The sequence below is a fragment of the Coenobita brevimanus genome, chromosome 44 (assembly GCF_032717465.1).
Source record: "Coenobita brevimanus isolate Jiangsu-jjx chromosome 44, ASM3271746v2, whole genome shotgun sequence".
Taxonomy (NCBI): Eukaryota; Metazoa; Arthropoda; class Malacostraca; order Decapoda; family Coenobitidae; genus Coenobita; species Coenobita brevimanus.
In genome coordinates, this window is record NC_136997.1 from 20,846,683 (window position 1) to 20,872,506 (window position 25,824).

General features: G+C 41.6%; 1 non-coding gene across 1 annotated transcript; it reads right to left on the reverse strand.

The window, feature by feature from the left end:
• Positions 1–1,667: 1,667 nt before the first annotated feature.
• On the reverse strand, positions 1,668–1,786 carry LOC145398255 (5S ribosomal RNA). Its single transcript, XR_013897106.1, has one exon. It is a non-coding gene; the product is annotated as a 5S ribosomal RNA (ribosomal RNA).
• Between the last annotated feature and the right edge of the window lie 24,038 nt (positions 1,787–25,824).

Below are 25,824 nucleotides of genomic sequence, written 5' to 3' on the forward strand. Positions count from 1 at the left end.
TACCCTTTCCTCTCTTCCCTCCTCCTTCTTCTGTCTCTGTTCCCTTCATTCTTTCCTCTTCCTTCTGTCTACGGGTGACTTTACACTCCCTCTTCTGTCTTTTTTTCCTTCATTCTTTCCTCTTCCTTCTGCCTACGGGTGACTTTACGTTCCCTCTTCTGTCTTTTTTTCCTTCATTCTTTCCTCTTCATTCTGCCTATGGGTAACTCTACACTGAGTGACAAGCCAAAAGGTTCTCTGTACACCACGAAACCATTTACACTAGCTGGGTGGTAACCATATAACCAAATAATGGCGCCTGGTGGTTGAGTAGGTAATTAAGGTGCACCAATCGGATTAAGCCGGTGTAGGTTTACATCCAAGTAGTGATTTGGGTTTATTGATCAAGTAATGCCACTCACGGATGAGTGAGGCTAATCACTCTCATCTTAAATGTTAGTACCAACTTGCCTAGTCCCGGGCTCCTACGCTCCTTATGGGAAGGCATAGGACTGGATGATGAATGGATGGATGAATAAATAAACGAAGGCTAGGCATAGACAGAAAAATAATGTTTGCCCTGTCATACTATATATATATATATATATATATATATATATATATATATATATATATATATATATATATATATATATATATATAATATATATATATACGAGAATTGCATACATAACATGGACACGGTACTGGTCACGAAGAAGTGCTGTGGAAAGGATCAAGAGTTACAATACTTACACCATTTTTATACAAAAGGCTTTAATATTACAACAAAATACTGTGATTACAAATGTGTCTTTTGAATTACACTATCTCGATTTGATACACTATGTACATCCTCGCTTCAGAAGTACACGAAATATACTCACAAATTTTAATATACGAAATACTCCCTATCTTCTAACCTAATCTAATATACAATCGATAAAAAAAAAAAAAAAATTGTTTATAGCGCTGGATAAGGCCTATAATTTCCATAATGATCACTATTACTCATGATGTTCCGAAATGATTAATCCGTTATCATCCGTTATCATTTGAAAGTGATTTTATTACAGTACTTTCTTTTTCTTTTCTTACTAAACGAGCAGAGGAAGGAAAACCAAATTAATAAAAAAAAATCATACACCAGGTTATAATTATGTAAAAGAAGTCATAAATAGCAATTTTAAGAATCCAGTTTTATCAACGTGGGAGAGAAACATTTGGAATTTTCAGTGGTCATGATCTGTGTTGTATTTTTTCGGGCGAAATGTGGAATGGAAATTTCAGATCAACTGCACTACTTGTTCAATATCATCTTGTATTTCGCTGGTTAGCTCCCTAACACCATTTCCTAAGCGATTTAGTTTGCCTATTACACCTTGCTGTCGTATTCGGTGTTATATAAATCCTTCTAACATCGCCGTACTCTGCATAAATAACGCACAAAAGAATGCTAACCAGTCATCCAAAAATAAATAGCTATGAAAAAAGGTGTTCGAGAGCTTTCTTACCTGACGAGGATTTAGGTTTTAGTGTCTATATATCGTGTTTTTGAAATACGCTTTTATTTCATTCATTCATTGCCAGACGCCATGTATCCCAAACGGGGTGTCCAAGGGCTTAGAGTTAACTGTTTTACAGGGAGGGGCACTAATCCTCCACCAACCCCACTTGACACGTAGGGATGCCAACAACATCTGGTGTTCCCAGGTGGTCACCCATCCAAGTACTAACCAGACCCAACGTTGCTTAGCTTCGCTGATCGGACGGGAAGCGGTGTACTCAACGTGATATGGATACTGTACCGAATTCACCTTTTGTAACGGTTAAGGGAGTTCCCTAACACCCTTTCCTTTAGTGATATATTTTTGGATACTCGTATGTCTGGTTAAAATCCTTTTGTATGTTTGGTTAATATCCTTTTTGTAAGTTATTTATGCAGAGTATGCTGATATCTGAATGATTTATAGGACACAGAAGAGGATAGTAACTAATCAGCTAAATAAAATGCTTAGGAGGTGTTAGGGAGCTTCCTTAACCGACGAGAATACGGTCCTATATTCCTTTCATACATACAATACTTTCTAAGCAGGAAAAGTAAATAAAACTTACCGATTCGTCCATAATGTAGGTAGACTGCGTGAGACCCTTTCTGTGTTGAGTATAGACGAGGTAATCAACGGAGACGATGAGGCCGTGGGTGCCCTTCAACACCTTTCTCAGGAGGAAATCATAAGTGTCAGGGAGGTATCTAACAGGATCCAACTCCATCCTGTGGCCCAGAGTGGAATAGACTGGATTTTTGGAGGCTTTAAGGGCTGCCGGAACAAAGGAGCCGTAATCCAACATGCACGGTCTAACCAGGAAGAGGAATAAATAAATAAATAAATAAAGAGACATGCATGAAAAAATCTCTATCTATACAAAATAAGATCAACAAAGCCCTATTAATTCTTTTTTTTTTTTTACAAATATCGTAATATTTTTTTGGCTTGTATTCCAATTTTTGAAAAGTTAGATTTTTGATATGTAGAAATAGATCGGAGAGACAATGCTTCCTAACTGGTAATATTTGACCAAGTTATCTTATTTACTAAAATTTCACACACACACACACACACACACACACACACACACACGGGCAAAAACATTATCGTTCCGCCATGGTAAAGGCGGGTGATAACAAGAGATTAGTACTAGAATATGCTGCTAGTCACGAGTAAGTGCTGTGTAATGGATGCTGAGCCGTAGGAATGTCTTTTTCTTCCACTGGGCTGTGAAAATAGCTGCAGAAGGACGAAAATCTGGGCATGCTAAGGTGAAGCGAGTTTAGCTAGAACAGTCGTTGTAGTAGTAGTAGTAGTAGTAGTAGTAGTAGTAGTAGTAGTAATAGTAGTAGTAGTAGTAGTAGTAGTAGTAGTAATAGTAGTAGTAGTAGTAATAGTAGTAGTAGTAGTAGTAGAAGAAGAAGAAGTAGTAGCAGTAGCAGCAGCAGCAGCGGTAGTAGTAGTAGTAGTAGTAGTAGTAGTAGTAGTAGCAGCAGCAACAACAACGGCGGTAGTAGTAGTAGTAGTAGTAGCAGCAGCAGCACCAGCAGCGATAGTATTAGTAGTAGTAGTAGTAGTCATGGCTAGTAGTAGTAGTAGTGGTGGTGGTTGTTGCAGTAGTAGTAGTAGTAACGTCTATAAAATCGCTTGGTGGCAGCAGGATTAAAATCAGTGATACGTTCTCGGACTGAAGGGCTTGAACCCATGATAAGTGTTAAGGTGTGACTGTTGCACCTCGCTGCTGAACGCACTCTATAACGTGGCATGCAGGCTAACCACATCCGATGCTTAAGTGAAGGTAACAGCTTCTCTACCTCCCTGTTGAACGCAGTCTATAACGTGGCATGCAGGCTAACCCACCCCATCAAATACTCAGCAGGTGTTCCATATAAACCCTTCACAAAATTGGCTGTTTGCATACGAACGTCAGCCTTTGAGTTGATGCGGCTGTTGTTTTGGCTCGTGTCCCAAAACAAGATCACATTTGCACCAGACAATGAAGAAAATGTCAGCAGTAATCGTTCAGCTATTTAATTCATTGTTTTCCACTATACTGGCGCTGGAGAGGGACGCCTTCGTGTGGTGGCACCGATATAACTAGGCGACTCACCTGTCTGGTTATACAAACATCCTCCTGATAAGAATGGCAAATTGGCATACTGGTATTCTTGTTTATCATGGAATTTAAGTTTCTCTTGTGTGGAGAGGGACGCCTTCACGTGGTGGTACTGCCATGGCTGGGTGGTGGAGATACGGGATTTACAATCGTCCCTCAAACCCTGAAATACTGCTACCACTACTACTACTACTGCTACTATTGCTATCAATAACAATACTAACAATAAACTAATATTAATAAATCACACAACACGAAATTAACCATATGTGTTCGTTCGTGAATTTGCCCTTCTCCCCACTTCCACATCCTCCCTCTCCTCCTCACCCCCCTTACTCCTCTCCCTCTCCTCCTTCTCTCTCTCCCCCTTCCTCTTTCTCCCTCCACACGCCTGCGCCAAGCCCCCTGGTGCCGGCTATAAGGTGCTGGTGTTTGTAAAGGTGTGGTGGTGGTGTGGCAGGGCAGGTATAGTCACTCGCCATGGCGCCTTCATACACACAACACTGCCTCTGCTTCTCTCTCTTCGCTTCCCTCGCCGCCTCTGCTGAAGCCCTGCGCAGCTTCCCAGTGTTATCCGGTGAGAGAGAGAGAGAGAGAGAGAGAGAGAGAGAGAGAGAGAGAGAGAGAGAGAGAGAGAGAGAGAGAGAGAGAGAGAGAGAGAGAGAGATAATGGAACGTCTGCAATACAAGGGATTATTTTTCGAAACTAAACATGATCGTCTGGCTAAGGTTTTGTAACACCACTTCCTTAGCGATTTCTTCTGTTACATTTCTTTATCCTTTTGTATGTTACAGGCGCAAACTACATGAAAATCCAAATGGCATAAAGAACATATAAACAATGTAAGGTGTCATATGAAAAATAAATCGCTATGGAAGAGGTGCAACAAAACCTCCTGTCACTTAGAATTCGACTCTACTGACATAGTAGTAGTAGTAGTAGTAGTAGTAGTAGTTATAGTAGTATTAGTAGTAGCGGTAGTAGTAGCAATAGTAACAGAGGGGGTAGTAGCAGTTGCAGTAGCAGATCCAATATCAGTAGTTGTAGTCGCAGCAGCGCGGCAGCAATGGTAGTCGTAGTGGAGAGTTGGTGGTGGGGGTGGTGGTGGTGGTAGGAGTAGTAGTAGTAGTAGTAGTAGTAGTAGCAGCAGCAACAACAACAGCAGCAGCAGCAGCAGCAGCAGCAGCAGCAGTAGTAGTAGTAGTAGTAGTAGTTAGATCGTTAGGTTCATCTGAAACGTGAACCCAGTGGAGTGCAGGCTGAAATCGCCTTCCTCCTGCATTCAACCATCCGCCTGTAGGGGAACACTGAAACAGTTGAGGGACATATGTATAACCTGGCAATTGAGCCGCCTGGTTATATCGGTGCCACCACGTGAAGGCATCCCTCTCCAGCACCACGACATAGGAGTATAAAGAGTAAAAATGACCCAATATGTTAACGATCTCGGGGAGATTTTCATTTACCAGCTTTTTTCCCGTAGCCCATGGGTAGAAAAAGGCAACAGTGTGGCTTAACATCTCTTTTAAAGCACTTCTTTGTGACTAGCACCATATTCTAGTGTTAATCTCGTGTTACTGCTCTGTACTGAGAATGGAGAGAGGGCAGTTTTACGGTTATTCACTGTTCACTTCAGCTAGGTGTAAAATGGCCATCTCTCCATCATGAATATTCAGCTGATACGAGAGACTGACCCCAGACTATGATGCTAGTCACGAAGAAGTTCAATGGGAGGGATGTAGAGCCGTATTCTTGCCTTAGTCTGTCAGTGAGTTACGGGAAATAAGTGCAGAAAGGACGAAATATCCGCCAAGTTAAAATGAACGAAGTACAGGCTAAGATATTATAATTTCTCCTCCTCCTAACTTCAGTCTTCCCTCTTGAGCTTCAGATACTTCAGCCTCCTTCAGAAAGTCTTAGCTTCTTCCTGTGACAGTGAGACGTATTCTAAGTAGTGCAGGAGGCTTCTTAACACCTCTTCCTTAGCCATTTAGTTTGAATGTTACAATTAACACTTTCTTTCGTGCTATTTTTTCTCATCGACACAGGTGCTGGAGAGGGACGCCTTCCTGTGGTGGATCTGATATAATATGGCTGTGGAGCTGCCCGGTTATACAAACTTCCCTCAACTCTCTCCCTATCCCCCCAGAGGAGGATGGTGGACTGCGGGAGGGCAACTTAAGCCTGCAGTCCGCTGGGCTCACATTTTAGATGAACCTAGGGCAACAACAACAACAACAACTACTACTACTACTACTACTACTACTACTACTGCTACTACTACTACTATTACTAGTACTACCACCAAGAAGATACTGAGGTACTATGTACAAAACAAATCGTTAATAAAAAGGTGTTATGGAATCACCAAAGCCACTTAGAATACAGTCCTGGGGTGGGATTAAAGGTATTTCATGGAGGATTCCCTGTCGCATCTCGGATTAGTTTTTGCAGGATGGTTAACGACATTAGAATCTTTCCCTGGCTGGCGTTCTTTCGTCCAAAACAATTCCTGGTTAGTTGAAGGAAACTGTTATATCTGTTGTCCGTTATGTGTTGTCTGTTATGTTATCTGGTGTCGGTTTTCTGTTATGTTATCTGTTTTCTGTTGTCTCTTTTGGGTGGAAGGACAAAGAACGAATTGATTCCATGTCTCCGGTTCCTCCTGTCAAAACCCATCACAGTTACGACAGGGCCTGGGTCGTAAATATGTTTGAGTATCCCACCCCAGTGTTGTATTTTCTTTTGTAACTTCCTTGGTGCTGGCAAGAGACGCCTTCATGTGGTGGCACCGATATAACCGAGTATCTCAACTACCTTTTTATTCAAACCTCCCTCAGCTATACAAAATATTACCAATCTCTCAGGTGAGAGCCAGGCAACATACCAGGTTTGCATTCCGACATATTGGTAAAGTATTGGATGATATTTCCTATGTAAAGTACAGGTTTCTCTCTTCACTCCCTCAACTACTTCCCTATCCACCGAAAGAAGGATTGTGGACGACAGTTTAAGCCTGCAGTCCACCAGGTCCACATTTCATAAGGGACGCCTTCATGTGATGGGACTAATATAACTAAGCTGCTCAACTGCTATGTTAAACAAACGTCCTTCAACTACTTCCTTGTTCATCGGAAGGAGGAGGGTAGACTGAGGAAGAGGAGCAAATTAAGCCTTCAGTCCACCGGGACGAATTTTCAGATGAACCTCAGGTCACAAAAACAACCCCTGCCGCATAGTGAGATCAACGTACAGTGTATATTCATGTTTAAATATCCTCTTACCAGATGATTTTATTGAGATTAAGAGAGTTCCTCCTACTAGACAAGAAAATATACTCATTCATTCTAACTTGGTCTAGATTTTCGTCCACTGGTAGCTTATTTCACGTAGCTCAGTGGCAGAAAGCGGCAATAGTATGGCTCTACATTCTTTTTATATCACTTCATGACTAGCATCATATTTTAGTGTTAATTTATCGCTACAGCTCAGCATTCAAGCTGGAGAGTTGTTAATTTTTGGCCAAGTTAGAGTAAAAAGAATATAATTCTTTTAACTTGGCCTAGATTTTCGTCCATTGGTAGCTTAAGTGGTAGAATGAGGCAGTACACTGGCTTTAAGTCCTTTTCACTGAAATTCTTCGTGACTAGCATTGTACTCTAGTGCTAATCAACTGTCACAAATCAACAACCAAGATGAGGAGATGAGAGTTTTAGGCCAACCTTATCTGCAATGGGTCCTCGAGTTCATGCAGTCACGACTTAGTATTCAAGCAACAGAAATGACCCAGTTCCCTCATATGAAAACCAACCAACTATAATTCATTCTTTTTCTTCCCCAGACAGCCACACTCTCCCAACCAACACTCTGTCATCGCTGGTTGGGGGTCCTTTGCGTGGGCAGGACCTCCTGGTGGTGAGCGAGAACCACACCCATCGCCTGCTAGATATGAGTCAGGTGGTGTCAGCAGCGGGACTCTCCCTCACTCCCGTCTACCTCGCCAGCCAACATTCACTCCTCCATACTCCACGTCCCCAGCACCACATCAGGGGATCAAGACTCACTGCTGTCATCATCTTCAACAGTGATCCTACTTCATTTCTCCTCCTCCTGGCAGGCAACAAAGACTGGAATCCCTGCTATATTGTCCTTTTCTGTCTGGACCCATATCTCAACACGACCTCTATCTTGAGTCAACCTGTCGTCCAACGCTCAGAATTCATCCTACTTCTGCAGTCGGTTGTTCAAGCAGGAAAAACACACATATATTCCTATACCAGCCTACCCACACAGTGCAACAGTCAAGGATGCTCACTTACGAAAGCTCCATTGGAAGTTGGGGATCCTAGTAAACTTAACCCACTCAAGTCTCTTTTCCCACCTCGCTTCCTGGATTTCGGGGGCAAGATTTTGCAGGTTTCGGCCTTGTGCTACGATGTTCCTTTCGTTTACTACGGCAAAATGGGTGGCTGTGTCGGGAGGAATGTAGACGCCTTGAACATCATCGGAGACAAGTATGGGTTTGGAGTGAACATGATTCCCCTCCCTAGTATTGAGTTCGCTCGTAAATTAAACGGCACCTACACTGGCATGCTTGGCCAAGTGATGTACCACGGGAAGGACATGACCGTTAACGTTCTTCAGCCAAATAGGGATCGGCTTCACGACTTCGATCTCACCTATCCTCACTGGGACACGAGTTTCGCCTTCCTTATACGCGTCCCGCAGCCACTGCCGCGTTGGAGGAATGTTCTGTACCCTTTTTCATTGCATATGTGGGGACTGCTGGCAGCTACGACCATTGTGGTGGCTTCGTCTCTCGCCTTACTTCTGTATCAACAACGTGTTATCAATGATCCTGTCAACGTTGCTCTCAAGGTGATTATATTGGTGTTGATTGATAGATGGATAGATACTGTATATAGACATATGGACAGACAGAAAGATAAATGGATAGTTTGTGTGTGTGTGTGTGTGTGTGTGTGTGTGTGTGTGTGTGTGTGTGTGTGTGTGTGTGTGTTCTTGATTTGATTTGGATTATATGTAGAGAGAGAGAGAGAGAGAGAGAGAGAGAGAGAGAGAGAGAGAGAGAGTGGACCCTCACTATAACAGATTAATGGGTGGAAATCCAATAAAGCAGATACTCCGATCTGTCTGGTGGCCAGAGCCGGTTTTAGAGGGGGGCACGGGGGGGCAATGCCCCACCAAATTTTTCGATTGCCTCCCCAAATGCAAATTATTTCTGTTTGAAATGTGCTGCAGACCACTCTGGTCGTTCTCTTTGTAAATGTTCGAACAGTACAATAATTATCGTACGCTTAGCAACACTGAGTGGAACGTTGGCAACAACTCCCAGTAGTTTCAATATGCATTATTATCAACAACTACAGTACACTGTAATGAACAGAAAAATAATTCTAAAGTAGTTTTTATGCTTGATTTGAATTAAGAATGATTAATGAAAAGTCTTGTTTCTAAATAATTATCAAGAGAATTGCTGTTGGTAACTGATAAAAATTTATGTCTGGCAACTCTCTAAGTTGTTTACTTGCTGCCCGCAACTATTAATATATGACTTATTGTGTGCAGAGGGAGCTTTCAGCAGGGGTCTAGGCAGGAGGTCGAACTAATTGACGTTGTTATATCTTATTGCATTCGTATTATACTAGATTGGCCATCTTATCAGTACAGTAACTTTACCTATATTGAAAAAAATTTGACTCGTAAACCTAAGCCTGCCACTTCTAGCTATGAGGCACCTTCCACAAGTTGCACCAATTGTAGTGAAACAATGCTTGTCCTTCTCCGAGTTCATTAGTTCGGAAATATGATGAGTATTCTAGCGTTGCAAAGGATGACCTCAATGATCGTCCAACACAGCCAGTACTAAAATCTTTCCCCCAAAAAACGTTCAATTCAAGCTGGCACAATTTGAGACCATGACTATAATACTCTGTAATACGTGATGCATGCTTCTGTTTCCCTTGTCGCAAGTATGGTGTGGCAAATGACAGAGATGTAATTCTTACTAAGTGACGGTTCTCAAATTGGAAAGTTGCACTAGAACGTGAAAAAGGATTCAACAAACATGCTTCAAGCCATTGTCATTTGCAAGCTGCAGCCATCTGGGTAGAGATGAAACAGACAATCACCAGGTGAAACAGTAGCATGTCTATTAGGATCAACCCAATCATAGAACAATCGCTACTATATGAGTAGCACAGGGGAAGTAATACAGTTTTTATCTGTCAATAAGCTTGCTTTACGGGGAAGCAGCGAAAGGTTTCACAGTAATGAAGACACAAACAGACATCTCCACAGGGTCTTTTTTGAATCTCTTTGAGTGTACCTTGACTAAGGACAAAAAACTTTCAGAGGTACAGTAGCTAAGACAGTGCCCCAGAATGCCAAGTACACTTCAGAGGGCATATAAAATGAGGTAATCGATACAATGGCTACTTTAGTTTTTCAGGAAGATAAAAACAAGTATGAACAGTCAGATACATCAGGTTTTTGTATGAAGAGTGATGGAACAAGAGACAAATGTAATGTGGAGAATCTTTCCATTATGATACGGTTTGTTCGCAATTCTTTGCTTGAGGAACACTTGATTGGTTTGCTTGACTTAAGCCAGTTAAATGCAGAGTATATAGCCACACAAATACTCAACCATCTGCAAGAGGGAGGTTACAGTACTGACATTATAATCAGTCAATGCTATGATGGTGCAGCAGTCATGAGTGGGGTCAACAGTGGAGTACAAGCATTGTTACAAAAAAGGCTTGGCAGAGAGGTTCCGTATATTCATTCCTTTAATCATGAGCTTCACCTAGCTATAGTGCATTTTATACAACAAGAACCTTGTGCCAAGTCCTTTTTTGAGCTTTCAAGCTCACTACATTCTTTCTTCCATCGGCATTATATAGAACAAAATTATAATGCTACATCGCTAAAAATACTCCTAGAATTCCGTTGGACAAGTCATTGTGATGTGGCAAAGTGCATAGTAGAAAATAAGGATGCTATACTCAACATTCTGTCTGACTTTTCTGAGGATAAAGAAGCAGCAATGAATGTATGTACAGATGCATCAGGCCTTCGAGTACAGCTAAAGAAGCAGAATATTTTTTTGCAACTGGTCAGTTTCTTCTTCGAGTACTTGGTTCTCTAAAACCAGCCAATTCTTTGCTGCAGGCTCAGTACAGTGCTAGGGAAGTTATTGATGCCAGCTTACAAACGCTGAAAGGTCAGCGAGAAGATAATTCTTGGTTTTCTGATTTTGAGACTTCTATATGTAACCCTCCTTTAAAGAGAAAGAGACCCATAAGTAAGCAACTAGCTGAAAGCATTGTGCTCTCCATTGTTGGGCATAATTATTCTGATAATCCCACAATCACTCCTTGTCAATTTCTAAAGAGATCTCTTCTCAACATCCTAAACAGAGCAATAGCTAAAATGGAAAACAGATTTTCTATGAAAAACCTGGATATTATGAAAGCTGTGTCCTGCTTATTGCCTAAGTCAAGTTCATTTCTGGATTTCATCTCTCTTGGCCTTTTGCAAATACTTGCCAATAAGAAAAAAATCTGATTGTATGAGTTTGAGAAACGAAATAAATTTTGCAAAATCCATGTTACTTAAGAATTTTTGCAGCTGCAGTGATGGTTCCATATCTACAACATGTAAATATTTGCAAAAGTACAAACAAGCATTTCCTGAACTGCATAAGAAGAATGTCACAGCCCTAGTTATTGGAGTGTCATCAGCATCATGTGAGAGCTCATTCTCCACGCTGTCACGAGTGCTGACTCCTTTCCGACGCGGAATGCTACATGACAGAAGGAAAAATTTGGTGATCTTGGCCGATGAAAAAAAACAATAACTAAAGTCTAAATATGGATGAATTTGTAAGACGCCTTGAAAAAAAAAAATGCAGATGGTTGGTGCTATAAGCTAAGCATCTTAACCTGCAATGTCCAGTCAACATGAATTAACATCCACACGTTTTGTCACTGCCAATCCCGTTGACGTACATAAACGCGAATTAATTGCAAGGGCCCTAATTTGCACAATTTTCAATTTTCGCGAGTGATTTTTGGTAAGTATGCATAGGACACCTTCTTCTACAAGATGCCAGGCAGGGACAATGTCTTACCCAGCATGACCTCCCCCCCCCTGCACGCCATTGTCTCAGCAATTCACCTGTTACCAGTGACCTGGCCAGTAAAGCCATGTCATGCCACGGTACGAAATTCAGGGCCAGAGTGATTCCTCAATCGATGACAATGTGGAGAACAAACTTTACATAGCATGTGAGGAAGAAACAGTCAGAAATGATGATCAGGTAATGTTGCTAAAAAAGGTCAGATATGTAGATGTGTTTCATGAGTGAAACAATGCTTATATTGCCTATATTACTGTGTGAAAACCAATATTCTCTCGTACTACATATAAATTCATACCAAATAAATAAATAATTACTGTTTATGAGTGGTGTGGAATGGTTACACTCCCATAGAACTCGTTTTCTTTGGAGCCAGCCTGATAGAAAACACAGTAAGGTGAGGAGGTACTGCTACCTGTGTTGAGTATTTTGAACCTCAGGTGAGTGATTTCTCTATGATTTTTCGATGTTTCTCACGAAAAGCGGATGTTTGAGCCAAATTTTTTTTTTTCCAAAAATGGTCGGGACTGGGGGGAGTCAGTGGTGGAAAAGTGGTCAGGAAGGGGAGGGTTAAGTTCTATGGCAGTTATCTGCTTTGATGTTTGCCTTATTATATGGGAAAGACAGCATTTCCTAATATGCAGATGGTTGATGATGTAATGTTAGTGAATCTTAAGTTCTGCTACATGAATTTCTGCCTTAATGTTATTTTCCTTATTTTATGGGAAACGAAATTTTGTGTTATGCCTAACGTTTACTATATTAGTGCTTAATATGTAAAATTAGTAAAACAAGAATTTGTGTGTGTGTGTGTTTTCCCTGCTTGTAATCTGCCTTGCTGTTGTTTGCCAGTGCTTTATTATCAACTTAAGTGTTATATTGCTATAATGGAAGTTGTTTATTTTTGTTGAAACAATAAAACTAAATAAGGTCTTCATTTTCATAGCATGTAAAATGTGAACACTTTATACTTGCTATGGTTGAGACTGTTAATTCATATTCATCTTCAAGTGAATCAGTCACAGAAAGATAGGGAGAAATATTTTCATTCATTCATTGCCAGATGCCATGTATCCCAAACGGGGTGGCCAAGGGCTTAGAGTTAATTGTTTTACAGGGAGGGGCACTAATCCTCCACCAACCCCACTTGACATGGAGAAATATCATTATCATAATAATTTCATCTGAGTTTTGCACATCTGCCTTCTACAATGTACAGGATTTTGTATTTTATCAAAGTTACGTGTAGCAGTTTTCTAATAGCACTTAAAATGCTTCATTTGTTTTTATGTGTTATTTTAGCTTATTGAAATACCACAAACCTGAGGCAGAGGAAGGGAGATGAGAAGGAACAGGAAGAGATGGAGGGATGGAGGAAGGAAGAAAGGGAGAAGTGGAGGAAAAGAGAAATCCCTTCCCCATAGCTACGCCTTTGTGCCCCATCATTGTCTAGCTGCCCTTCCAATTGGAGCAGTCTAGAACCGGCACTGTCGATGGTCCTCCCTTATGTGGGATTTAAAGTATAGTTTGAATATAAATTAGTAAAACAGTATATTCTAATGCTAAAAATGAAAACTATACCCCTTTTAAACTAACCTGTCTCATAATTTCACACCCTTGACATAGTACTATTTCATGACTAGTACAAAATTAATAGTCTGTTTTCACAACTCAGCAGTTATAATGGGAAGATGGTAATTTCAGGCCAGGCTAGGATGAAGAGGGTAGGACACTCATGCATTGTGCCCTTCACCTGTTTAGATGGATGCAGAGTGCTCACACTTCCGTTCTTCTTGTATGCTTCAGATTGAATTAAGTGTATTCATTGTCACTGTTGGCAAAGATGTTTTCTGGTGGCTCTGGTGTCACATCTGATATAGAGAATCCTGAGGTGTTAGGGTCCAGAAGGCTGTACTGCTGGATCTTGAGGCTATGTGGAGGCTGGCTAAGGATGTTGTTGCCACGGGCACATTGGAGGTCTCTGACTGTGCAGAGCCTCTTGGCAGCAGTTGGTACAGACTTGAAAAACTGGAAGATCTTATCCAGGATTTTCCTTGCCTGCTGCAGCTGTATCAACTCCAACCTGTTTAGCTGACCTCATAATGTTGAGCCAGATTCCCTCCGACTTCTTCTTCACGGCCAGGATGGATCAATGGCTGCAACCAGAGACGGTTCAGATGTCGTCTCCTTCTTCTCTTCGTCTTCCTCTTTTGCCAGTGTCCAGTCTTGTAGTTCATCCACAGTCTCCCCTTCTGTCTGATGATGGTAGCTAGGCACAACAGCCTCCTCACCAAACCATTCTTGCAGGCTCTTCTCAGTAAGATCACTCTGCCCTGCAGCCACTAACATTTCTGCCATTCTCAGTGTCTTAAACCTCTAAAACTCACGCAGTGGTGCTGGAGTCTTGGGGGCTCTGAGGAGTTTGCACCAGCAATTCTTTGCTCTGGCAAGAGACACTCTTCCACACCTCTGCCAGTTTGATGAGGCGTCGTTGATGTTGTATATCTTGAAATTGTACTGGGATTTCTTGCCTGTGGTGTCTTCATAGTCTTCCTGGTCCATCCCATCCACAGTCACAATGATGCACTGGTGCAAGTAGAGCTTTCTGAAGTGCCTCTGCACTCTCTGTAACTCCATGGTCCTTGGTCTGGGTAAGGTTAATGATGTTACTGGCAGGATCAAGGCTTGATTCGTCCACCCTTTCTGCAGAGTTTAGCAGAGGAAGGATGGGCTGCAGTGTTGTCTAGCAGCAGCACTGCCGTCAACTTTTTTGGTGCTGCTGCACGGAAGGGTCGTAGCGGTGGTGGAACCAGCCATGAATGATATCTTGGTTAAACCAGGTTAACTTGTTACCATGGCACTACACAGGAAGCTTGGCCATGATGTCCTTCAATGACCTGGTTTGCTTGCTCTTACATACTATGACTGTCTATAGGTGATGAGAGCCATCAGCGCTGTCATAGGCCAAAATGGAGAGATGCCCCTTTGCTGATGTATGTCCCGAAGTCCTGCCAGTAACATTTTGATTATTATTATCATTATTATTATGAGAGTGAATTCAAGAAGATACTCACTCTCATCTTAAATGTCAGGACCAATTTGCCTACGCCCTGGTTCCTGCGCTCCTCTGTGGGATGACTTAGGATTAGATGATGGATGATGGATGGTTGGATTGATTATCATTATTATTATTATTATTATTATTATTGTTATTATTATTATTATTTATTATGATTATTACCATCATCATGATCATCTCATTATTATTATTAGTATCAGTATTAGTATTAGTATTAGTATTATTGTTATTATTATTATTATTATTATTATTTTCATTATTTTTATTATTACTATTATTATTATTGCCTCCCTAATGGGGCGATAATGTAATCGCCTGAGTCTGTGTCTATGTGTGCATCTGCGTCTTACTGGAATACCTCAAAATCAAGAGGGCAAATTATAATCAAACATTATTATTATTATTATTATTATTATTATTATTATTATCACCACCACCGCTATTTTCTTCTCCCTCTTCTTGCAGATAGGGTCTGGGTTGATAGGACAGTCCATGCCGGATAAGGAGATAACAGTGTGGTGGGCAAGGGTGTGGTTGGTGGTGTGGTGGATTGCGGTAGACATCTTAGCGGCTGGATATACAAGCAACCTCGTAGTCGTTCTGACAGTGCCCGTCTACCCTGCCAAACTTGAGACCGTGAAAGATCTGGCGGAATCCCATCTTACGTGAGTTGATTTGTAAGCTTCTGTGTGTGTGTGTGTGTGTGTGTGTGTGTGTGTGTGTGTCTCTCTCTCTCTTCCTTATGTAAGACATTTTACAAGCTCTGTGTACTCGCATAATATGTCTAAGTTTGATACAATGCTAATCACGAAGAAGTGCTATGAAAGGATGCATTGCCAAAGTTCTGTCAAACTCCACCACTGAGCTACGTGAAATAAAATGGAAAAGAACGAAAATATTTGGCAAAATTGAACACGCACAGTTTGCTAAATATTGGCTGGAGGATTTTATGGAGAGTAGTCCGGAAATAGCGCTGCACAAGTAACTCATCTGATTATTGTGTTGCGGGGATGGCTCAGTGTGCTGGCGTGGGCGTGACAGTGGGGGTTGGAAATAAATAATGGAGGATGGATATGGCGATGACTGAGCCGCCCCCACAGCACACGAGAAATGGCCCGGCGAGGTGTAAGAGGAGCGCTACATATGGACTACCCTGTATTTTGCGTATTATATCTTAACACTGACTTATATGATTATTTATAAAGCTTCAATGTCGACATAGTTTACAGCAATAACATACAAGATGATAATAGGCAGAATAAATTGCTTGGGAAGAGGTGTTACCAGGTCCCTCAGGTATGGCATGGAAGTGAAAAAACAGTATGATGATGGTGGTGGTGATGGTGGTGGTGGTGGTGGTAATGTGGTGATGGTGGTGGTGGTGGTGGTGATGATGATGGTGGTGGTGATGGACATGATGGTGGTGATGATGGTGGTGATGGTGGTGGTGACGGTGGTGATGGTGGTAATGATGGTGATGATGGTGGTGGTGATGGTGGTGGTGATGGTAGTGGTGATGATGGTGATGATGGTGTTGGTGATAGTGGTGGTGATGGTGATCTTGGTGGTGGTGAGGGTGGTGATGATGGTGATGGTGATGGTGGCGATGATAGTGATGATGGTGGTGGTGATGGTGGTGATGATGGTGATGATGGTGGTCGTGATGGTGGTCATAATAGTGATGATGGCTGTGGTGATAGTGGTGATGATGGTGATGATGGTGGTGGTGGTGATGTTGGCGATGATGATGGCGGTGATGATGGTGATGATGATGATGGCGGTGATAGTGGTGATGATGATGGTGATAATAATTTAGTTAGCAAGTGGAGCAATAGAGAACATTGGTCTTAGAAGACTGGAGGTCATAGGCAGTATGAAATACAGAGAGAGTAATTCAAGTTCCAGAGTTGACCTGTTACATACATGAAGGACTGGGAGTAAAGGTTAGGTTTTGCATTAGAGAACAGGAGAGAAAAAGGATGAGAGTTTGCTACTAGACGGGTGCTACGTGTCCGTCCAAATGAAGATGGAGAGGGGATGCAAACAGACAGTTATGAAGATCAGTGACTATTAAATTAGAAATAGAAAAGTAATAATACGCAACAGTGTAGAGGACAGACAGAGGTTGAAGGAAGCCAGTAAGAGGAAGAGAGTTAATGAGACGAAATACCTTTGACTCCACTTTGTTGAGAAGTGTATGTGGAAAGCCTCCCCATTCATGAGAACTGTACTTGACAAAGAGACGAATAAAACCCCTGTATAAAATTAACAATTGTACAAGGGTAAAGGAGGCATAAAGCCGTCTTAGCATAGCTAATCTCTTAGAAGTTGATTTTACAAGAAAGGTAATAATTATAATCTTTCGAAGCTAAATTCCGAGAATGAAGCCCCACATATGCTCAAAGATGATGAAACACTGAGATGAATATAATTAAAAATTAAGACATTCCCTTGCGGATGATTTTGACGGATTGAGAGTGGTAAGAACTTGGTTTTTGATGCATTAATAAGATTACTTTTACCCCAGTCAGAGATATAAACAGACATTAGGTGTGCCATAGCCTCGCAGATGGAAAGGTGAAGGGTGGATTCATCTGTGTATGAGTGGATAGGGTTAGATGTACAACTTAGTCACTGATGAATAAGAGGAGAGATAAGACAGACTCCTAAGGAGCATCACTACTGAAAGCTCCAAGAGAAGATCGGTGGTCGTCTACTACAAAAAGTGTAGAACGACCAGAGAGGAAGCTATAGATGCAGGCACACATAGAAAGATGGCAATCGTAAGAGGGTGGTTCGGAAATTAAAGATTTATGCCAAACTCGATCGAAATCTTTTAAGATGTCAGTTGCAATGGCAAAGCTTTCGACAAAGTCCCGAAAAGAGGATGACCAGGAATCTGAATGGAAGGTGAGAAGATCGCCAGTGGAATGTCCCTGGCGGAACCCATACAGATGATCAGAAAGAAGGTTGTGATAGGCAAGGTGCTTGAAGGTTTTTGTTAATAATAGATTCAATACAGGATGTTAAAGTAATGGGGCGATAATTAGTAGATTGGAAATGGTCACCCAATTTCAGGACAATCTGAATGAGAGGAAACTTCCAGCAAGAAGGAAATGTGCGAGTTGGCAGACGAAGGGGAAAGAGCTTAACTAGGAAAATTGTAAGCAGAGATGCACAGTTCTTGAGGACAACAGGAGGGACCCCATCATGCTTATGCTCCTTGTTAGTACTGTGGCTAGTGAGGACAGAAAGTATATCAACTGAAGAAATTTCAGTATTAGTCATGAGGAAGTCAGAGGTGGAAGAGATGGTGGAGCAGTTACAGAATCATCTAGGGCGGAACTGGATGAGTGTGTTTGAGCACAGAATTCTGCTCTCCAGTAGAAGAAACAGCTACAAAGTCACCAGTGAGGAAAAGAGGAGGGAAGAAAGATGAATTACAGTTGCTGGGAAGGTATTTGGTAATGTGGCTGAAGGAGTGAAAAGAATCTGAGTCAAAGAGTTCAGAGCATTTTGTAGGAGTGAAATTATTCTTAGCAGAGTGGAGAACAGACTTAGCAAAATTCCAGACGGAGATGTAATAGAGGAGAAATTCAGGGTGTGTTAGCTCCGGTACTTTTTGTAGGCCTTCTCCTTGTTGTGGACAGCATTAGAACAAGCGTGATTAAACCTTTTTCTTTTTTTTTCAGTAGTCAAAAGGTAAAAGAAAAGAATGTCTGCTTCCATGCCCGAGAGAACAACTTCCATAATGTGCAAAGCAAACTCAGATGGCTCTCAGTCATGGAAGCAATAATCATTCTAGGGAAAATCATAGAGGTACCGCCTGAGGGGCTCCCAATCAGCAGCCCCAAAGTGCCAAGCCTGCCTCTTCTTGGGACGGTCCACAGGGTTTATCGGAACGATAGGACAGATTAAGGTGATAAGGTTGTGGTCGGAGGAGGCAAACAGAGAGGAAGGATTGACTGAGTAAGCAGAAGGATTAGTTGTAAGGAAAGGAGGCCAGGGATACAGGTAGGGTGCTGTGCGAGGACAAGCTGCTTTGTCATTAGGAATAGATAAGATACAGGTTTGTTCACCACGGCGATCAGCTGATTTGTACGAGAGCCAAAGGTGCTGGTGAACATTGAAATTAACTAGAATGGAGATTCCAGAGAAAGAAGAAATTGACAGAATGTGTTGCCATCTTAAAGTAAGATAGTCAAAGAATTTTTCAAAGTCGGTAGAATTAATGGATATGTACAAAACGTATTAGTCTGAGAATGACAGGCTAGCCGACCCCAGAGCAGAGAGAATCTAGAGGATTGACGTTCAGGAAAAGAGAGAATTAGAACTTTGCCACATCACTGTTTGCTTCATTTTTAATGGAAAGCAAACAGATACAAAAATTATCAAGGCAAGAGGTGCACCTGCAGAGCAAATGGTAAACTAGAATAAAATTTGTGTTTAATATGCAACAATTTTCCTTTATCTCAAGAGCTACTCGACTCCATCATGTTCCATACCTTACTGTGGACACCTGTTACCTATATTTATGTCACCTAAACCTGGCCCAGATTGTTGTCCTTTTCCAGCATGTTTCACGTAACTCAGTGGCAGAAAAAGAAAATGTCACGGCTCTACATTGCACATTTTCGTAACTAGTATCAGTTTCTAATGCTAACTTATTGCTACAGCTCAGCATTCAAGATGACGAGATGACAATTTTAGGCCAAGTTAGAATAAAAAACGAGTCGGTTCCTTTTATTTTTTCTTATTGCGGAGTGAGGAAGAAGTCTAGAGTGGTAATGGTGATGATGATGGCAATGACAATGATGATTCATGATGATTTTCTCTCTCTCTCTCTCTCTCTCTCTCTCTCTCTCTCTCTCTCTCCAGGCCCGTTATGTACGACTATGGAAGCTTTGTACCAGACGCCTTAAGGAGCTCAGAGAACCCCATCCTAGCCGAACTGGGGAGGAGGCTGTACTTCGACCCAAACATTACCACCCACGATCCGTATGTGGCCACGCTGGAGCTGGTGATGCAGAGGACACATACTTTGATTCTTCCTATTGATTATCTGATTTACACGCAGCATCGCAAGAATTTAACTCGGGATACTTACATTATGAGAGAGAAGGTGGGTGGTGTAGAGATAAATAGACAGCCAAACATACAGACAGAAGGATAGAGAAATGGATAGATGGACAGATTTTATACAGATACACACACACACACACACACACACACACACACACACACACACACAATAAGAAAGACATTTAGATTGATATACAGACAAACAGGTTGACATGAATACATACTGACAGACAGAATTATGCAGGGATAGACGGATAAATATAGACGGATAGATAGATAGGTACACAGACGCACGGAACGATAGATAGATTAAAAAGCAGAAACAAAGATAAACAACCAAACACACTGCTTGCGCTATTGTGTACTTGCTTCCACAGTTATACAGCAACTTTATGATCTGGATAATACGTAGCAACACCCCCTACAGCCACAGACAGATAGATAAACAGGTATATATACTGTATACACAGACACACAGCTGGTGGTATAGTGTACCTACTTCCACAGATATACAAGCACTTTATGATCTGGTTACTGCGTCGCAACACCCCCTACACCCGCCTCATCTCAGACAACCTCATCTGCCTTCTGGAGACAGGCATCCTCTCCAAGATCTATCAGCGGCACACCGGAAGCCTCCTGGGAAAAAGCTCGTCCGTAAGTGAGTCGTAGCACCTCTTCCTTAGCGATTTACTTGCAAGATTTAACATGTAATAAGCGTCCACACTGAAAGTGTGGAATGTGTTCGAGCGAGCGAGCAAGTCAGACAGTGCTGAATATTGTCTCATGCGGCTTGTCATCTTCCTCTGATTTCCTGACCTGAAAATACTAAAAAGAACTTATTCGATTACACCAAAAATATTTCCTTACACTTCCTAAAACCAACTCTCTCAGCAATCGTCGGAAAATATTGCTGCGCTACTCACGCAACCTTAGGCTGTTACTTCTTGCGTAGCCGATTTACGGAAAAAAAAAAAAAAAACTATTTGAAATTGCTGGTTGTCTGTGAAATGAAAATAATTGTGGATTTTTATGCGATTTTCAAATTGGTGTCTATCTTGTAGCTTCAAAACTGACTGAGATATAAAAAAAAAGTTTGCTACTGTACTACAGAGTTTTCCTTCCGCCTCCTGTCCCCATTTCTTGCCGATGCGATAAATCTTTGTCCAAACTGTGACTAAATTTGGTGTTCTCGCTTGCTTCGCTCACTCGAACAATTAGCTGCATACAGGAAGTCTCACTGGCAAAAATTCGCCCTTGATTTGGGAATGGGTATACGTATTTTGTTCCATAGGTATCTTCGTAACACTTTTTCTTAGCGAATCATCTTACTTCTTATGTTTTAGATGACAAAGGTAGCATCACAGAAACTTTTCCTTAGAGATTTATTTCCCAAGATTTGTTATACAGTATGTACACAGCATGTCTCACTGGCAGAAGTTCGGCCTTGAGTTAAGCATGGGTCTGATATCTTAAATACGACATTGATGTTTGTCCTGCATCTCACTGGCGTAAGAAACTTTGAAGCCTTTTCCCTAAGTATTTATATTGCTCAGTTCTCCTTAATTATATTTTACATTGCAATTAACTTACTGTTTCTTCATTTTGACATGGTTTGCATCGGTGGCATGAGGATGTTAAGATGTAACAGGGGAATAAATCGATTATGAAGAGGAGATACGAGGCTTGGAACATCAGTGAGAAAAAGATGAAATGTAATTTACGCATATAACAGAAAGGGCGTTGGAGAGAGATGCCTGCACTTGGTGACACCGACATGACTAGGTGGCCTCACTGCCTAGTTATAGAAACGTCCCTCAGTTCCGTCCATAACCCCCAAAAGGAGGGAAGTGAACTGCAGAAGGGTAAACAGACTGCAGTCCACTGGGTTCAGGTTCAGATGAGCCTAGGGTTGCAACTACTATACTCTTTTTACCTTACCCTGGCTCAGATTTCGTCCTTTTGCAACTTATTTCACGGGGGTCAGTGGTTGATAAAGACTGTATATCCTTTCCATGGCACTTCTTTGTGACTGTCACCATAATCTAGTGTTCATCTGTTGTTACACTGAAGACAGAACTTCGTTAGAATAAAGCATTATAGTATGCATCTTTTAATTTAATCTTGCCTAAAAATACCATGTCTCTATTTTTCATGCTGTTATGGTAATAAACAGAGACGAGTATAATGCTAGCCACGAAGAACTGCTATGGAAAGGATGTAGAACCGAAGTACTGTCTCATTCTACCACTCAACGACGAGAAAGAAGCTGCACAAGGACGAAAATATGGACCAAGTTAAGGTGAAGAGTATAGGTTTCTCAGACTCCTATAACTCACACCAAGCTGAATAAAATAATCTGGGGTTACATAAAAAAAATACTAGAGTTGTTGCCACCATGACAGGGTGAATGGAGACAAGATTAACCCGCGGCGTCCCGGGGACGTACTTCCACGTCCTCACGTTTTGTCACAGCTAATCCCGGGGACGTACTTCAACGTCCTGCAATTGCAAGGTTCATAATTTCCACAATTTTCAAAATTCGCGCGAGATTTTCGTTTCGCCCGGGTACCCAAGCCTCCCCTACCTGCCGCCAGGCGGGCAGCATCCTAGACCCCGCATGACCCTCGCTCGCCCTTGTCTCAGTCACTCACCTGCTAGCAGTGACCCAGGTCAGACATGGCGCGGAAAGGTCTCTCAGACGAGGAAATCGCATCCGTCCTGGAAGCCTTCACTGGAGACAGTGATTCTCCACTCGATGATGATGTGGTGGATCGTGATTACGTCCAGCCAGAGGAAGAAATAAGTAGCAGTGATGAGGAGGTCCCTTCGCCCCGAAAAACGCGGTATGTGACATACCGTAAGGCAAGGGAAGGCCAGCCTGCTCCCCAACCACGTGCAAAGCTATCTCTCCATCCTGAATCTGATAAGGACGAGGATGAGGACGATGAGGATGACGGAGGCCTAGGACGTGATATCGCCGCGTGGTTGGGAAAAGAGAAAATATCACCACGAGGATCAGAAGGTGGGGCGAGACGACACATAAGGTATGGTGAAAGTACTTTGTCTGGGGAAGTGGCAAGTGGTGTGGTGGGATTGCTGGGAGAAAGGGAAAGTGTTGTGGCGGCAGCGCGGGGTGAAAGTGAGAGTGGTGTGGGGGTAGTGCGGGGTGAAGGGGCAAGTGGTGTGAGGGAGGCAGCACGAGCACGTGGTGGGTGCTCGTAGGCCTAGGGGAGAGGAGGTTGAGTCACTCCCCAGCACTTCTTTCGCCCCTGAATATTCCCAAACTTCCTCCCCACAGCCCCAGGATGTGGGGAAAGGAAAGAAAGGGAAGGGAAAGGGTAAAGGAAAAGGGAGAGGGAAGACAAGTGCGAGTGATGAGAGGCGCCGCTCTCCACCTCCCCAACCTCCCCCACCACCCTCACCTCCCCACCCTGACGAAGGGGACGATGGTGACGTGGTTAGTGTAAGTGGAAAGAATTGTTATCAAAACTACACCCACTGTGTAAATCTGGTCAGTAAATATGTGATAGCAAGGAAATAAAGTGGAAACGGGTGTAATGTTAGCATGAATAAAACGTATAAGTTGAACATTACTGTAAGTTGTCATAATTGATTTCACGAGTACACCCACATTCTGGTCAGTAAGTATGTGATAGGAATTATATACAGTGGAAGATGTTGTAATGTTAGTAGTAAGGTATTTTATAAGTTGATTACTAGTGTAAGATGAAACAAATGATATCGCGATAACACTCCCTGTGTAAGTACGCACAAATATGACGCTCAGTTCCATCGTAAGTTCAGAAATGATGTGATATCAATTATATCAAGTGTTTACATGTGCAATGTTAGTGGAGAATTATTATATAAGTACAAAAATAGGTTATAAGTTGAAATAGCTGTCATAGCGACTTCACCGTGTGTGTTATTATGCGCTATTATTACTCTATATATTTACGTAAGGCTTGAAATAATCTCAAAACAGTTCTATAAAGTTGAAAAGTGTATAATAATATTAGAAAAGTATTATGTAAGTAGAAAAAGCACAATACGAGTTGAAACAACAGTCACAGCGAGTTCACTCACTACGTAAATAAGCGCTAACATTACGCTAAATGTTATCAAAAGGCCTGTGAATACGTAAAAACAGTTCAATAAAATGTAAAATGGTATAATGTTATTGTAGAAGTATTATGTAAGTAAAAAAAATTATGTGTATCATGATTTTAGAATGTTAGCGATTCATCGTGACCAAGTTGGCCGATTTTGCTCGTTTCGCACGATGGAACAATGCTTATTTCTGGTCTATTTTTGTATAAAATCCAATATAATCTTTTATCACATGTTTTTATGTTTGTAATAAATTCATTTCTACTTACTTTCATTGGTTTCCCAGACTTATAATACCATAGAAAACGTTTGAGGCTCAGACAGCCTAGGGAGAACACGGGGCCAGGTGGGACCAAGGCATACCTTGTTAAGCTAATTAGGGACCCCGGGGACCAATTTCTTTGCCACCGACCATTGTTTCTGACCAAAAGCGAAAGTTTAAGCAAAAAAAAAAAAAAAGGTCGAAAAATGGTCGGGATTGGGGGGTACCAGTGGTCGAAAAGTGGTCGGGACGGGGCGGGTTAAAACATACTTAAAAAAGTATTCTATTTAAAATATGCGAGATGCAACCTAAAAACATTCTCTACCACTCAGACCTCTTCTCAGTATATGCAAAACTCTACGAATTCGTGTTGCCCCATTCCACTTAAACATTTGACATATTAGTAATCGTGGTAGCAATTATTATACAGATAAGAGTTGTTTTATTGTATAGCTTATGTGTATTTGGGTTGCTAACGTCATAAAAATGTTATAAAGTAGAAAGTAAAAAATTTTATGCTAAATCTTTTGGTTAAGATGTAGTGATGGTGTGAAGAAACGATATAAAACACACACACACACACACACACACACACACACACACACACACACACACACACACACACACACACACACACACACACACACACATACGCTATGTGGTTTCTATGCTTTTTAATCTTTTGTTTGTACACTTTTTCTATTGCTACATCTTACCATTCTTAAGAATATCTATCTGTCTGTCTGTCCATCTGTCTGTCATTCTGTCTGTCTACCTATCTATCTATCTGTCTATCTATCTGTCTGTCTATCTATCTTCCTGTCTGTCTTTCTGTCTATCTATTAATTTTGTCATCTCCACAGGCTCGAGGCGACGGAGCATTGAACCTAGAACATCTACAGGGAGCCTTCATAGTGCTGGGCCTCGGGGTGGTCGTCTCTGCCATCACCCTCCTCACGGAACTCTCCTACTCAGTCTCTAAACATAAAAAACGCAGGAGTTCATTGATACAAGAGCCTTAGAATGCAAAGAATGAAGGTGCTTGAGCTGCTGGGATTTGAAGCCGTCACAAGAGCACAAAAGTGGACAAAGAATCCCCTCAAAGGGCATCAGTCTGATTTCTCTGTCTGTCTGTCTGTCTGTCTCTCTCTCTCTGTTTGATAGGCAGCGGTAATAGACACGGCAACACACTGAAAAAACAAAAGTAAACTGGCAGAACATGGGAACAATTATAAGTAAATAACTCTATGGTATACGAGAAGAAACGAATCAGAAGCCAGTTACAGATTATTCTTCTTCTTTTTCTTCTTCTTCTTCTTGTAATTACACTTTGTTATAATTATTGTTACTATCATTATTATTATTTTTACTATTAATATCATTACTTTTATTATTATTATTATTATTATTATTATTATTATTATTATTATCATTATTATCATTATTATTATCATCATTGTGGTAGGTGAGGACACTCA